Source organism: Sardina pilchardus, chromosome 11 (genome assembly GCF_963854185.1).
Source record: "Sardina pilchardus chromosome 11, fSarPil1.1, whole genome shotgun sequence".
Lineage (NCBI taxonomy): Eukaryota > Metazoa > Chordata > Actinopteri > Clupeiformes > Clupeidae > Sardina > Sardina pilchardus.
In genome coordinates, this window is record NC_085004.1 from 24,411,937 (window position 1) to 24,429,436 (window position 17,500).

Here is a 17,500-nt window from a genome sequence, read left to right on the forward strand (position 1 = left end):
CATGATATCAAAACCTCCCTTCGTTTTCTCAGCAGAGAGAAGAGGGAATTCACGTCTGACAACCAGCTGTCGCTCTTAATTCTTGTGAGGACAGGTCTGATTGTGTGCATGTGTTGATGTGTTGATGTGTGTTTGCATGCGTGTGTGTGTATGTGTGTGTACAGTATGAGTGTGTGATTGTGTGTGTGTGTGATTGTGTGTGTGTATGTGTGTGTGTGTGTGTAGAGTCAACTGTGTGAAGCAAAACTGAAAAATCTTGCTTGCATTTGCTCTTTCTGTCTCCATCTCTTGTCTTCCTCCCTCGCTCTCTCTCTCTCTCTCTTTCATCCTCTCTCTTTCTCTCCCTCCCTCCCTCTCTTCTTCTCTCCCTCCTCTAACCCCGTGTGAAAAGACGGGGGCACAGCCTCGCCGTGACACGTGTAGGCTCTGACCAATCAGCATCGGTCAGGAGCAGACAGCGGCGTCAGCGGAGGTTCAGGTGAGACGGCTCGGAAGGTGACAGCTGAGGCGGGACGTCACCGCAGGTGAGCGCCCTCTCCCATTGGCTCCCACACAGGTGCCCCGCAGGTGATTGACAGCAGGGGTCCTATCAGAGGAACATGCACTCCGAGTCGGTTCACCTCAGCTGTTGCACAACACCTTCGCTTTTCTTTTCTCTGTCGTGTTTTTTTTTCTCCTTCTTTTTCTTTTTTCCCCTCCTCCCTCCTCCCTCCTCCTGCCTCCTTCACTTCTTGCTGCTTCTTTCCTTTGCGCTGTTGTTCATCCGTGAGACAGCACTCCTGCCGTGCGCTGAACCATCACCCCCAGTACTTTACTCTGCCCCAGCCCTGCTGCAGTTAGGGCTCTCCTTTCTCCATCTCTCCGTTTCAATCTCTCTCTACCCCCTTCTCTACCTCTCTCTCTCTCTTTCTCTCTCTCTCTATCTCCACCTCTCTACCTTGAGGTCGCTGGTTCACTGTGGAGAGGAAGAGCTCTCTGTTTGTTGAATTAATCTGAATGGCGCTGATGACAGCACCAACTAAAGGCAGCCTAGACTCATTGTTTTGACATGTCAACAAGGGTGCGATCATCTGTGTGTGTGTGTGTGTGTGTGTGTGTGTGTGTGTGTGTGTGTCGTGTCGTTAAGTCTTGGCAAATAGGTTAGAGCCAAGGATCCAGAAGAAGATTTTCGAAAGCAACAAACTGCCAGTACCAGCCCTAAACAAGCACACAGAAACACACATGAATGCTCACACACACACATACACACAAACACACACACACACACACACACACACAGCATCAGAACTGGCAGTGAGACAGCATCACCAATGTTTTAACACCTAAAGCGTAACATCCAAAGCACCTTGTATGTACTGCATCTGTCTGTGCTTGTGTGTGTGTGTGTGTGTGTAGTAGCAGTAGCAGTAGTATATGTCCTGTGTTCTCTGAGGAGTGCCTGTGGAGGGGGAGTCTCTCCCCAGGTGTGGCTGGCCTGGCTCCCCAGCCTCTCAGCCTGTGTTTACCCACCGCTGACAGTACCTGTCCCCGGGGCCCAAGGCCGCCGCCGCCACCCCTCGCCCAACCCCACACACAGCCTGAGGTGAGCCAAAGGTGAGCCAGAGGCCAGGCAGAGGGCAGCCCACAGTCCACGCCACTGTGTATTTATACTGCAGGGCGAGGGGCATTTACATCCTCTGCAGCCCCTAAACACACAAGCACACACACACACAAACTCATACATACACACAACGCATATGTACACACAGAGACAGACATAGTCTCTCACACATGCGTGCACACACACACAGACACACACACACACACAAACATGCACAACACATACACATGAGCGCACTGCAACACACACACACACACACAAACCCACCCATACACACACACACACACACACAAATCCTAAAAAGCCAGGGCGACTAACATACACAAACACCGCCGTCTGTGCCCTGGGTGCAGGGCAGGCCGAGGCCACTCTGGCGATGGACTCAAGAGGCCGGTGTGACAGAGTCTGTCTGATTAGTGTCAGCCACATGATGGACGCGCCTGGGCCATTCTCCTCTGCTCCTGGCCTGTTTACCTAAGACACATCCATCTGCAGGCTGACCCGCAGATCAAGACACGACTTAAGTCAAACAGACAGGACACCAGGAAGCAGAACAGACTGGCAAGCAGACAAGTGTGAGTGAGCTGTTCAAATAATAAAGATGAATTGAAGAAACATTGTTGTGTCACATTTTGTGTCCCAACAACTCAAATCTGTTCAAATAATACAGAATTGTAGAAATATGACCTCTAATTTCTAAAATAACTTGGATTGGTTCAAATACTATAGATACCTTTCTAACACAACTCAAGTAACAAAAACATATGTTTTGTTTTTACTATAAGCTAGATTATCATATATTTTTTTTAAAAATGCAAAGGCAACTTGTATAATAAAGCCAGCTCTCAAGAGAGAGAGAGTCACAGAACAATCCAGAATCTACGCCACCACAGCGCTGCCCAAACACAACAGTGGCCGTCAACCAAGGGCCCTGTCAAGAAGGAAAACCGAATCATCCCAAATTAATCCCTCCGAACGCAGGGATGCCACCCAACGAGCGTGCCAGCCGTGACCAGCCATTACGCCGCCGTCCAAGTCCAGCTGTACCTGGGCATGCTCGCAGATGGGCGCGTGCCCATGCCATGACTCCTTCCTTCCTCTCCGAGCCTGCCGCTGGCAGACCCTGGCACCGGGGTTTGGCGCGTGGCGGCAAGTCTGGCCATCCAGCCGGTGCCCCGCTGGTGCGGCCGCTGCCAGTCCGGTCCAGCGCAGCCCGGGAGAACGCGGGGGCCCTCTCTCTTACAGGCCTGGTGCTCCATGCCAGCTGTGCCACGCTACACTGCTGTGCCTGTGCCCATATGTGTGTGTGTGTGTGTGTGTGTGTGTGAGGGAGGGAGAGAAAGAGACACTCTTCTCTGTCTGTGAATGTGTGTGTCCGTGTATGTGCACATGTAGACTTTGTGTATGCTCTGTGTGTTGCATTTGTGTGTATTGTGTGTATCTGTGACAAAGTGAGACTGAGGGTGTGTGTGTGTGTGTGTAAGTGTGTGTGTGTGTGTGTGCCCATGTGTGCCAGCTGTGCCTCACTCTGCTGCTGTGTGTGGTGAGTGTGTGAGTGTGTGTGTGTGTGTCCATATGGAGTGTGGGGCCGCTGGCCTGTTAATTCTGCCATGTGTTTATGAGGCCTGTGGTTCAGCTGAATGTGTAATGGCGACACTAAGGGGCCTGTGCCACCTCACTCCAGTGTCCCCACCTCAACATCCCCACTGGAAGACTGCAGCACACGACTTTATGGCACACATAAACAAGCACACACACACGCACGCACGCACGCACGCACGCACACAAATACACCTACACTAATACACCCACACACTTTCAGCTGTACACATAAGCACACACACACACACACACAGAGGATATAAGGCTCATTTTCTATATCCCCTAACACTCCATTGGCCCCCATCGCCACAGCTCTCTGTTCCATCACGTTTCATTGGCCTTGTGGTGTACGTACGTGTGTGTGTGTGTGTGTGTGTGTGTGTGTGTGTGTGTGTGTGTGTGTGTGTGTGTGTCTGTGTGTGTGTGTGTGTGTGTGTGTGTGTGTGTGTGTGTGTGTGTGTGTGTGTGCGCGTGTGTGTGTGTGTCTGGAGTTCTGACCACTCCGTCAGTGAACGCAATGAAACCAAGACCACTTCCACCAGTGGAGGGGGGAAAGGCATCAGGCACCTTGCTCGGGGTAATTGATAGCTTCTGCTCGGCGATATGGACGACCAGGGAGCCGTGATCCTGCCAGGGCCAGCTCGCGTTCGGGCCCCCGGCCCTGAGCTCCGCTCCAGGCTCGCCGGCTTACGCTGCTCAGGGGGACGGCTCCACCGGTGGAAAATTCATATTAACAGCAGGGGTAACGGAGCCAGGGCAACTTAGCGGCCACTTTCACTTTCCTGTGACATCACGCACGCACATGAACACACACACACACACACATATACTGAGCCATATACACACTCGAATAAACACATACACACTAACCCATGTGTACACTCATCCACATACTCACACACACTGACCAATGAGTACACGTGCACACACACACAAACACACACACACTGACTCATATACACACCCGAACAAACACATACTCACACACACTGAGCAATGTGTACACGTGCACACACACACACACACACACACACACACACACACACAGACACACACACACAGTCAATGCCTAAGAGTTTTCTATGCTGGCTGATGTCTTGAGTGATGGAAGAATTACTCTCGATTAGGGCTGACACTTTTGAAGGCGCCCAGTGAGTGTGAATGGGAGGGGGGTATTAGTTTCACAAGGATGTAAACACAATCGGCTCCCCCTCCGCCACATTGTGAGCCCCCACGCTGGAATGGAAGGGACCAGGGACCAATAGGCCACTTAAAGAAAAGGGTCAGGGGTGTATGTGTGTGTGTTTGTGTGTGTGTATGTGTGTGTGTGTGTGTGTGTGTGTGTGTGTGTGTGTGTGTGTGTGTGTGTGTGTGTGTGTGTGTGTGTGTGTGTGTGTGTGTGTGTGTGTGTGTGTGTGTGTAGAGAGAGAGTGTGTGTGTAGAGAGAGTGTGTGTGTGTGTGTGTGTGTGTGTGTGTGTGTGTGTGTGTAGAGAGAGAGAGAGTTTGTGTGTATGTGTGTGTCACCAAAGAAGGGGTGGTTTGGCGGGGGTAGCACTTGTGATCTCAGGGGTGATTGAGAGGCTGCCCTTTCAGCCAAATTGACCCACAGAGGACTATGGAGGGCATCAATTACAGCTCAGGGCCCCGGGAGAGCCGGGGGCCCCATACAGAACAGATTATATGAAGTGTAAAACATTAGAGAAATGTGTCTGACGCACCACAAACAGCGTGTTTGAAGAGACCAAAGAGAAGCGGCCACACAAAGGGGGCGAGGAGAGGAATGGGCCCTCAACAAGTGGAAGCGTTTGGAGCCCGCCCCCTGCACGCACACACACACACACAGAGAGACACATACACACACACACAGACACACACACACAGAGAGACACATACACACACACACACACACACACACACACCATCTAACCCCCAGCTTTGTGCTCAGAGGTTGGGTCCATCCTCTGTCATGGCTGCTGCTGGCCATATGCTTTCCACAGGGCTATATAACGGGCCTGCTCAAAAGGGGCTTTGTGGTCGCCCCTTTACCTCTTTCAGAGTCAGAAAGGGAGAGAAAGAGAGAGAGAGAGAGAGAGAGAGAGAGAGAGAGATAGAGAGAGCGGGATGGAGAGAGAGAGAGAGAGAGTTGAAATCCATCAGCCTCCCCACTACACCTCTGCACCACCCCCCACCCCCCACCTGCCTCCATCCTGTCCCCCTCTCTCACACTGATGGATCTCCCCCAGCTTTAAGTATATGGCCCAGCACGGTCCTGATCGCATGTCAGGATCACACACCATCTCACACACGCACACACAGTCACACACACACACACACACACGTGAACATATACACAGGCCGGCAGACATGGATCCATTTGGAAGGGATTTTGTAATGGGGAAAGCAGGAGCGGCGGCGTACACTGACACGCACAGCCACACATCCACACACACATCCACACACACACGCACACACACACACACACACACACACACACATGCATTTACACACACTCACACTCGACTCTTCTGGCCGAATGAGCTCTGCAGATGTGGCCCTTAGGCTGCCGCTGAACGTCTCCGGACCGAACCCTCTCTCTCTCTCTCCTCCAGCACCCCCAACACACACACACACACACCCTCAGGCTCTCTCTAACTGCCCTGCTAAATAAAGGCCATAACGCACGATCAAACACAAACACTCAGCTCGTCACGGCTGCTCCAGGTCCCAGAAACCGGTCCGGACTGGGATGACAGGGATGACGGGCTGGGGAGCGGGGGTCCTGGAGTGGGGGGGGTTCAGGGGAGTCCGAGGGGGGTTGGAGGTGCGTGATGGCCCCCGGTGCATTAGAATCCTCCCTCGGCCCTCTCCCCTCTCCCCCACGGCCTCATCTGGGCCTCCATCTCCACTGTGGTCTGCTGCAGGAGATGGCGCTGCAGATCCCTCGGCCTGATTAGCCCTCAGCACTGCTCAGCTCTGCTCAGCTCAGCTCAGCGCGGACCGGCTCGTGCCATGAAAGCTCTTTGTCTGTGGGACAGGAGCCAGGTCGTCTCCCCTTCCTTCCCTCCCTTCCTCTCTCTCTCCATCTCTCTTTCCCTCTCCCTCTCCCTCCCTCTCCCCATCTCTCCCTCTCCATCTCCCCATCTCTCCCTCTCTCCCCATCTCTCTCTTTCTTTCCTGCTCCCTCTCTCTCTTTCGCTCTTTCGATTAGCGCTACACAAACTCAGATACGTTTTCATTTTCAGTTTTCAGAAAATGTTTAACCTATAAAAAGAGGGGCTGGAACACTCGGCGCACGGGAGGCTTGAAGCATGTCTCCGCTCGTGTGTTTTTCTTTCCCCTACGGTGGCTGGCCGGTGCCAAAAGAGCAGTAAAACTCGCCATGATGGACTATTTGCTACCACTACATCACGGCGCAGGAAGGAGAGGCTGTTACTCAGGGCAGTAAAGGCAGGACTCCCCGGCGCTTCTGCAGGTCTTCTGTATCATCTGGCCCTGTGGCTCAAAGGCTCCTAATTCAACAATCCGATTTGGAATATCACTATGATCAGCCTCCATATTCAGCTGAAAAGGAGGTGAATCATTTCTCTCTCTCTCTCTCTCTCTCTCTCTCATACACACACACGCACACGCGCACGCACGCACGCACGCACGCACGCACGAACGCACAAACGCACACACATGCGCACACACGCGCACACACGCGCACACATGCATACAGAGCATGACTAGTCTGCACAGCCCAACCTAGACTACTTTACCTGATTCCAGCATGAAAAGCTGCTTGTGGCAAATGAGAGCATCTGAGTGCGATATATTACCCCCATTATCTCCCGATTATCACCGCCGTCATCTCCCCCACACTTAAAATACACACCAGTAGTCAGGCTCAGGGTGCTCCCTACCTACCCGTGGAGCACTCTACAGGGCGTACAGTGTGAGTGTGTGTGTGTGTGTGTGTGTGTGTGTGTGTGCGCAAGACAGGCTGTTCGTCAGAGGTGGCTCCATACCGAAAATAAAAGAGCCATTTATTAGATCTAACATGACCCTCTTGTTAGTCCCAAATCAGGATTAATGAGAGCTATATCAGGATGGTCCCCACAGATGAGGAGGGGGGGGGGGGGGGCGGAAGGGTGGAGAGGCAGGTGGAGGAGGAGAGGTGCAACGTACAAGGCCTACTGTTAATGATACTGTCCTACATCTCAACTAGTGAACACACTCACTCTCTCTTTCTCTCTTTCTCCTTCTCTCTCTGTATGTCTTCTTCACTCTCTCCATTTTTTCATGTCCAGTTTTCTCTCTCTCTCTCTCTCTCTCTCTCTCTTCACTGAACAGCTCTCTGTGCTCACTCACACCGTTGGTTTCTCTGCATACAGCATCCTCCCGAATCCCCATCATCCAATGACGTCAGCCCTCAACACACAGGCCAGCACTGGGGTGTGTGTGTGTGTGTGTGTGTGTGTGTGTGTGTGTGTGTGTCAGACTAACTGCAGGCAAACACACACACATACACACACACACACACACACAGATCCATCCAGTGATCTGCCACAGTCAGCAGTCTCAGCCAGGTGAGACGAGATGGGAAGATAGAAGAGGAAAAAAGGGGGGAAAAACACAAACAAACACACACACACACACACACACACACACACACACACACACACACACACACACACACACACACACATATACACACACACAAACACACCCAAAAAAGACCAAAGCAGGAAGATCAGAAAGGCTTCACACAGAAACGCTTCCCCTCCGAGTACCTGTGTGTTTACTATCAAACACATCCGTCCTGCTTGATCTCAGTCAGTGAGTCTTCCACCGAACATAACTTCAGCTGAACAAAAAGAGGCAGACAGAGAGAAAGTGTGTCTGAGCGTGTGTGTGTGTGTGTGTGTGTGTGTGCCTACCTGAGCCTGTGTGTGTGTGTGTGTGTGTGTATGTGTGAGAGAGCGAGAAACAAACAAAGAAAACAGAGCCAGAAACTTCCCAGCATGCTTCAGTAACCAGCAGCGTCTTCATTTCCTACCCAGAGTCCTCCTCTGTCCACACCCTGTGCTTACATCACTCCCGTCACTTCTACACTCCTCCATCTCAATTCCTCTGTTCATTTCCCCCCCTCACCTTTTCTCTCCCTATCTATCTTCCTTCTTTTCTCTCTCTTTCTCTGTCTGTCTCTCCCTGTCTCTCTCTCTCTCTTTCACTGTCTGTCTTTCTCTCTGTCTCTCTCTCTCTCTCCATCTCCCACTCTGACAAACTACAGTTTAAAATCCCTTTTATTATCTTCCTCATGATAACACACCTTCTCCATCACTCCCACACCCCCACCCACACCCCCACCCCCACCCGCACCCCTTTCCACCTCCACCACCCCCTAAAAAAAAAAAAAAGCTCTCAAATTATCTGCAGCATCTTCTCCATAATTCCTTTCTTTTCTTTGCGATTTTTGAAGCGCATCAGACAATTTTACAGTGCCTTCCTGACTGGATCTCCCATTCTCCAGCTCATTGTTCTGGGCGCGGGCTTAACTGGGTTAAGAAGCAGAACACGATAGCTACCCTGATGACTTTGGAGAATTAAAAAGGAGGAGATTGAAAGGAAGGAGGGAGCGAGAGAGGGGAGGAGAAAGGAGGAACAAAAAAAAAAACACATGATGATGGTGGAGGAGGAGGAGAGCAGGTATAAGAGTGGCAGCTGAACGTGTATGTATGTGTGTGTGTGTGTGTGTGTGTGTGTGTGTGTGTGTACGTGTGAGAGTGTGTGTGAGAGTGTATGTGTGTGTGTATGTGTGTGTGTGTGTGTATGATGAAGAAAGGTGTGAAGGAGAGAAGAGCTCTAAAAGTCCTAGTCTATATGTCCTGACTAAAAGTACATGTCAGAAAAGGGGATACAAGTGAGAACACAAAGGTAAGTACAACAAACAAAAAACACCCAAACAAACAAACAAACAAACAAACAAAAAACAAACAAAAAACAAACAAAAAACAAACAAAGGAGGTTCCAAAATGCTCCCTCCATCCTGTGGTGGGCAAGAGCAGTGGAGGAGTGCTGCACACAGCACATGTGTCTCCATCCCACTGAAGCGGTCCTCCCCTGCCTCGCAGCAAGGAGAGCCATACATAAACAATTACACCTGGATCAAAGGGAGCCAATCAGTGCCCTGCCAGAGCATTAGTTAACGCTAATGCCTATTGTCAGCGGTGGGGAAGGCAAGCCCTGGGATGGGGAGACAAATGTGTGTGCGTGTGTGTGTGTGTGTGTTTCCGTGCAGGAATTTTTAAGTGAAACTGTGTTGTTTTGTGTATGGATATATGTGTTTCTATGTTCATACATCATGTCTGTAGGTGTGTATCTACAGTGTGTCGGTATACATATACACATATGTGTGTGTGTGTGTGTGTGTGTGTGTGTGTGTGTGTGTGTATATATGTGTGTGTATGCGTGTGTGTGTGTGTGTGTGTGTGTGTGTGTGTGTGTGTGTGTCAAAGCTGGCAGCAGCAGCAGCGTGTGTGTGTGTGTGTGTGTGTGTGTGTGTGTTTCTGGGCCCTGCAGCAACCTCATCCATACAGAATGAGATTAGCGGCAGCAGTGATTAATCTGAGCTGGCCTGTAATTCCTCTTTAGCAGCCTAATGGATGTTATCTCCCCACTCTCAAGACTTATCTTGCTGATCACGGGCAGAAGAGGGGAAAAACAGAGAGTGAAATAAATAAATATATGTACAGAGACTCTGTGTGTGTGTGTGTGTGTGTGTGTGTGTGTAGGTTAACCATGTGTGTGAGGTATCTGTAGGTGTGTGTGTGTGTGTGTGTGTGTGTGTGTGTGTGTGACAGGCAATGCGTTTGTAAGTGTACGTGTGTGTGTTTGTGTGTGTGTGTGTCTGAAAGAGAAAGAGAGAGAGACAGAGAGACGGGAAGAGGAAAAAAGAGAGAGAGGTAGAGAGAATAAGAGAGAGAAGAGAGAGAGGGAGAGAGAGACAGAGAGAGGGCGAGAGAGAAGAGAGAGAGGGAGAGAGGGAGAGAGAGAGAGACAGAGAGAGGGAGAGAGAGAAGAGAGAGAGGGAGAGAGGGAGAGAGGTCTGAGAGGAGCTAAGCAGATGAGGCAGATCAGTCGCTGCAAAGTGCTCATTTGTTTTCTAAGAAAAATAGACAACCCCCGACTTCAAAGCCGCTTGCTGGTACAGGCAAAACCCCCCCACTGTCAACACAGCCATTTGCAGACGAACAATAAAGCGAATTACCCATCCTGGTGTCGATACTGCACACGGTCTTAATGTGAGTAAATGTTCCTAAGGTGATTATGCACTAATAACAATTACAGATGGAGATGCTGATAAAAGAAGGATGAATAAAAATTTAGAAAATAGGTATTGATGAATGTGTGTGGTTTTGTTTTCCTTTAATCTCTTGTTTTCAAAACACTAAAGAAAATTATAAGCAATAATGACAGCCAAATCTAAATAAGACTCGAATTGAATTATACATTTCTGACAGCATAAAAGCACGGCCTTGCTTTTGTAATCTATTATTCTCTTATATCCATATGGTCAATAAATAAACTCTTTTGAAGTGTTATTAGCAGGACTGTGATCAGTCGAAAGCGGCATTGTGAATGTACATCTACTGAAAGGTATCGCAGCAGCACTATATGATCATTCAGCTACGCTGAGAACAAAGAAATGCAGCAAAAGTAAACTGACGACTGCAAATATGGGTGCAAACATGCAATCAGAGTAAGCTGCTTATTCACTGGTATTTTTTATCAGAACTCTGTACTCTAAGTATTGCACACACTAATGTATGTGTGTAAGCGTTCACACTTTCATTTATACCTTTGTGTGTGTGTCTGTGTGTGTGTGTGTGCATTTATGTTTTTGAGGGATGAATATCTAAAAGCTTGAGCCTACACAGGGGAGGCAGTAACAGCCGCCGGGCATGGAAGGGGTTAAAGCCCCCTGTCTAAACCTCCCACAATGCCTTGTGTGGGCGATGTCACAGCTGATAGTGTCCAGCACTCTGTAGGCCTGCCGAGAGCGCAGAGCGCTGCGAGGGGCGATGCGAGCGCGCCAGCACGGTGAGGTACGCTTGCGGTAGTTAGCGGTGCGGTGCGACGCGACGCGACGCGCCTCTCTGGCTACAAAGCCGGGGGCCTGCAGTGGCTCCAGGTAACGTAAACGCTCTCCTCGGGCTGCCTCGTATCTGCCCGCGTGAAATTCTCCCAAGAGGTTTAAGTATTTACCCAGAACACTATCAGACGCTGCCGCAAAATTCAGCTTACCCTGTTGAATAAGTACTTCAAAGAGAATTGCAAAATACCTTTTGCCCGTGACTTATGCTACTGTAAATTTTTTCTCCACCAACCCTCCCCTCTCTCTCTCTTTTTCTCTCTCTTTCTCTCGCTCCCACTCTCTCTCGCCTTCCTTTTCTTCTCCTTCTCCCTCTTTCTCTCGCCCTTGCTTTTGTTAATATATTTCCGAAACAGAAGCAGACTCTGTGTGTAAAAATGCATTATCTGTCCCATATTTTCCTCTTTAAATGAATAATAACAATAATCTTGAAGTAATTTCTTTTCTGCATACACTTGTCTAAATGGGTTTGAACGAAACAAGCTAATATAGAGCTGGAGGTAAACAAGCCCAGCAATAATTAACCTTGGGATTAAACTGCTATTTCATGTGTTCAGATAAGACTGGGAGCTTTCACTGTGTCTGTGTCTGTGTGTGTGTGTGTGTGTGTGTGTGTGTGTGTGTGTGTGTGTGTGTGTGTGTGTGTGTGTGTGTGTGTGTGTGTGTGTCTGTGTGTGTGTGTGTGTCTGTGTGTGTCTGTGTGTGTGTGTGTGTGTGTGTGTGTGTGTGTGTGTGTGTGTGTGTGTGTGTGTGTGTGTGTGTGTGTGTTGCTGCTGGAGACTGACAGTATTGGATGGCGTTTTGTAGAGTGCAAGATTTTTGGCTGGATTTACACACACACACACACACACACACACACACACACACACACACACTTTCTCTTTCTCCCTCTGCCTCTCTCTCTCTCTCTCTACACAAACACATGCAAATCAGGCCATACAAAAAGACGCTCACAGAAAAATGACATACTGTATACTCAAGAAAAGGGGAAAAAACACTCATATATCAATGTGGCCCACAAAAAAAAACATACACGCAAAAATTTGAAAGGAGCTCAATCATTTTCAATAAAAACACGCTGTGTACAATTTATACTCCTATTTACACAACACATACTTTTAATCTGGCATGAATGCGTTTGCCTACATGTGTTTGTTAAATTGTTGTCCTCGTCTGCCTATGATGTATGGGAGCGAAATACAGAGAAATGATGTCCCAACATAAGCAACTCTCCTCTCCCTCTCCTCTCCCGCTCAGCCTCTTTCTCTAAAGCCAAGCCACACACACACACACACACACACACACACACACACACACACACACTCTTCTAGCTTTCTTCTCTATCGTTTTTTTGTTTTTTTTTCAATCCTAACAAATAAGGCTTTGGCTTGAAAAATTATTTATGGTGAAATGCACAACAGAAACCATAACATTTATAATGTTTTACAAACCCATCAAATAAGTGGATAGGGATTAATTGGCCCTCCTGACCTTAAAATAATTATATGAGCAGTGCAACTCTAAACTCCAATGAAATTGATACACTTTAATAATTAGATTCTTGGCTCTAACCCTGTGAAGTCAATAAAGGGTATTAAGGCCAATTGCTGTCTAAACGCATTACAGGCAGGGGTAAACTGTCCGAGGGAGGGCCACTATTTCATCGCCAATATGATAATCCATTCTCTCTCTCTCTCCCTCTCCCTCCGTTCGTCTCTCTCCCTCTCCCCCTCTCTTTCCCCGCCTGTGTCTGCACTCTGCCATACAAAACCAGATTGGATTCACTTAACCTTTCGAGGGGTTTGATCAAATGAGCTCACGCTGCAATAACATTTACATTGACCCCCTCCTCCTTCCCTCTCTCTCTTTCTCCCTGTCTGCAACTCTCCCCTGTGCTGACACACACACACACACGCACGCACGCAAACACACACACACACACTAGAGACACAAACGTGCCCTTCCTCGGCTAGGTCAATAACCTAATCAGCTATCGATGGCAACCTCCACAGCTTGTGTGTGATTGCATAGCTCTGCCCCCCACCTAGCCAGCCACCCAGCCATCCAGCCACCCACCCCTGCACCAGATATTGTTTCTGAGGACCTCCATTAGACAGCAATAGAAGATGAAATGGTCAGTGGGTATGTCCCCACACACACACACATACTGTATACACATACACATACACACGTGCACACACACACATAGACATCCATACATAGCACACACGATACACACAGATTCATACGCACACAAAAGCCGATTGTAATTCAGACCTCAGACAGGCACACAAACCACCCTCTCAGACGACTAAAATGTATGTGTACACAGAAGACTGACAAGACTGTCTCCTGCTACCTGGCACAACATGACTTAGTGAGTGCTCAAGATGACAAAAAGACGCTCAAGTGTACCAATGATTTTAAACTGAGTGCAATCTTTTTTTTTTTTTTGTTCCTAATTTTCATCTGCATGGCCCGGCATCAGCCCTGCTGTCAGATGAGTGTATAGAGGAGAGAGAGAGAGAGAGAGAGAGAGAGAGAGAGAGAGAGAGAGAGAGAGAGAGAGAGAGAAAGAAGAGACCCAGGCACTATGCTGGTACAACAGAGAGAGAGAGAGAGAGAGAGAGAGAGAGAGAGAGAAGGAGAGAAAACTGGAGATCTCTTTGCATTGTCGTGACTTTTGAAGTCGTGCTACAAGCAGCCACAGAAGTCAGCGGCGGGAAAAAAAAGATGACAAATTAGTGAAAAAAGCTGTGGAGTGCAAGCCAGACTGGTAAATCAATTAAAGTCACAGTGAGTGCATATATTAGCATCACCAGAATGCACAGAGAAAAAAGGAGCCATCTCCCCCTTTCTCTGTTCTCTCATTCTCACTCTTTTATTATTCTGCCCCCCCTCTCTTTTTCTCTCTCTCTCACACACACACACACACACACACACACACACACACACACACACCACACAAAATAGAAAAGAATGAAAGATTGAAAGACGGGGGGGAGATTTTTTAAAAATGCCACAGCGGTATTTAAAATATTCTGCATATGCCTGACTATCTTCCTCTTTTTTTTTTTTTTTTTGTATTGTCAGCCTAGGCGGAAGCCTCTCATTGTTGGGAGGTTTTAGAGAAATGTCACTTTTGTCTGATATGCAAGATAGCCAGTCCTGGGGGAGTGAGCGGGAGAAACGGTTGGAGGTGGGTTGGGGTGGGTTGTGGTGGGGTGGGGTGGGGTGGGTTGGTGTGGTGTGGGGGGGCTTCACCACCACCCTGTGCTCTGGCCCCTGGGCTGTGTGTTCTCCACCGCTAGGGTGAGCTGGGAGCACCTCACACCCCATACCCTTTCAAACACCCAGTTCATATACACACACACACACACACACACACGCACGTACACACACACACACACACACACACACACACACACACACACACACACACACACACACACACACAGACAGCGATAGAGAGCCTTAAATGCACAAACACACATAAAATATCAACGATATAGAACACACACAAAACACACCACCTCTGCTGGCAAAAGTGTCAGACTTGAACTCACACAAGAACTGGTCTCAGACAAGCTGCAACCACATACAGGGGTGTGACACACTCACACACACACACACACACACACACACACACACACACACACACACACACACACACACATACACACACACACAGAGACAACCACACACATCTGTTTCACATCTCCACCCCTGACGTCTGATCACACACTACCTTTCTCCTCTGATGCCTTCGCATCCGGATAGGAAGTCATTTGAATAGCCTTCTCTCACATGTCATCTCTCTCCCTCTCTCTCTCTCTCCCTCTCTCTCTCTCTCGCGCTCACGCTTTCTCCCATCTCTCTAAAACACTACGCATCAGTGGGAAAGGCAACCGTTTCAGAGGGAAAAGAGCTTGATGAAGAGGAGGAAGAACAGAGTAGAAGCAGAGAGAAAGAGAAAGAAAGAAAGAAAGAAAGAAAAAAAAAAACAGCGAGAGAGAGAAAGAAAGAGAGAGAGAGGGAGAGAGGGAGAGAGGGAGGGATAGAGAGAGGGGGTAAAGCAGTGGACGTGTTTTATCAGGATGTCATTCAAATGGAAGGTTCAGCATTTGCATCACAACGGGCCGGGCTGAGGAGCGGAGTCTGACTGGGCCCTGGGGAGAGGCAGCGCCATCCATAAACAGCAGCTCCTGGAATACACTTAACACCGGCAGCTTACGCTCCAGTCAAACACACAGGCCATCCCATCCCATCCCATCTCATCCCATATCAGAGCGCCGCCACGGCGACCCTGACGAGCGACAGGGAGAACACAAGCCGTCACCGGCCCCCTCATTATTAGCGCGGCTTTGGGGAGACACGGGACGGTACACGGGGGGGAAAAACACGGGGAGAAATTTCTCCTCTCTCTCCTCCTCCATTTGTCAACGGCGAATGCGTTAATGAATGAAGCACGAGGCGTGGGGCGAATGTGGGTCTTTAGTGTGTGTGTACGACTGATGATTTCATATGTGCATTGAAATGAGCTCTGCCCGTGTTGCGGTGTCGGGTATGGCGAGTTTAAAGCAAGGATAACCGCTTCATGTACAGTACATACGAGCATGTTAAAATGCATATGGTGATTTTTAACAGCACATTAAAAACACACAAAGAGATGTTAAGATGGGAAGAAGTCTTTTATGACCTACTTTATGCAACCACATTTTAGTCGTGAATATTCAAGGCTAGGTATATATGTAATTTATTTTCAGGCATTTTTCAGTGAACAAATGTAATCATTTTTAAAATAAAATAAAATAATTAATCTTAATGACAATGTGATCTGGCTAATATTAATGAATGTTTTTAAAATCATCGTGTACATTTTCAAAGTGAGTGCCACTGCTTTGAATGTGATCAGGAGGACAATGTGCCTTTATTTTTAACAGAGATATATTTTTGGCAGCTGCTGTTACACAGACCAACCAGGGCTTCATCCTTATTTTCAAAGACATACAAAAAGACTAATTCCAGGCCCTCAATCCACTTCCAAGCATTTTTAGAAATTATTTAAAAAATTACATAAAAGGCTTTAAAAAGTTAGATGTAATTAAAATAATGAAAGGAAAACTAGGAAAATTATGAAAGGAAAACCTGATCATTTTTCCTTGATAACACAGCATCTGTGTACCACAAATTATGCAAATATGATTATTGCTCAGATTTTATTTTTGTCTTTTATGATATTGTTCCTGTTTATTTGTGCGTGATCAAAGGGTAAATTGCCACCCGCAAACAAACATACTGTACGCACAACACACAAAAATAACTCACACACAACATACAAAATAATAAACACTCACTAACCAACGCACACACACACACACACACACACACTGTTGGGTGTGCTGGAATGGGGCAGTGGAGCGAGTGTGTGCTGTGCCGTGGCTCTGGTTGGAGCAGATCAGAGGAGGGAGTGATGGCTCTCTCACTGCAGGGCTCTTCAGCATGTCTCACTCGAGCTCACCTCTAAATCCAGCTTCAAATCACACACTTCATCTGAGAGTGGTGGCAAAGACACACACACACACACACACACACACACACACACACACACACACACACTGCAGCTGGGCTGGGTTCTGCTTAGCTCCGGCAGCGCATTAGATGTGATTACTGCTCAGCCTCAGTGGCACTCAGCTGGGCTTTGCAGTCGGAGAGCCGAGAGACACAGAGCAGAGAGAGAGAGAGAGAGAGAGAGAGAGAGAGAGGAGAGAGGGAGACGAAAGAGAGACGGAGAGAGGAGACTCCGGCACTATGCTGGTGCAACAGTGCCCCCTGCAGTTTTTCAACAGACAGACCCCATCTCTCATCTCACAGAGAGAGGGGTAGAGGCTCACTTCTGCTTTTCTTCCTCATCACCGCCATCATCACCGTAATCATCACCGTCATCATCATAAGCAGTTCAATCATGTCATGAAATAAACAAGGACAAGGACTGGTTATAAGGACAGAAACTACACTCAGCTACGGCTTGGGGCTGACACGCTGTTCATACACAATACGCGCACACACACACACACACACACATACACACACACACGCAGACATGCACACACGCACACACACACGCACACCTACACACACAGACAGCTCGAGATAAACCATA

At 48.4% G+C, this 17,500-nt stretch overlaps 1 protein-coding gene across 1 annotated transcript in view; it reads right to left on the bottom strand.

Moving 5' to 3' along the window:
• fto (FTO alpha-ketoglutarate dependent dioxygenase) overlaps positions 1-17,500 on the bottom strand; it is a 134,070-nt gene that overhangs the window by 72,835 nt on the left and 43,735 nt on the right. The window lies entirely within an intron of this gene.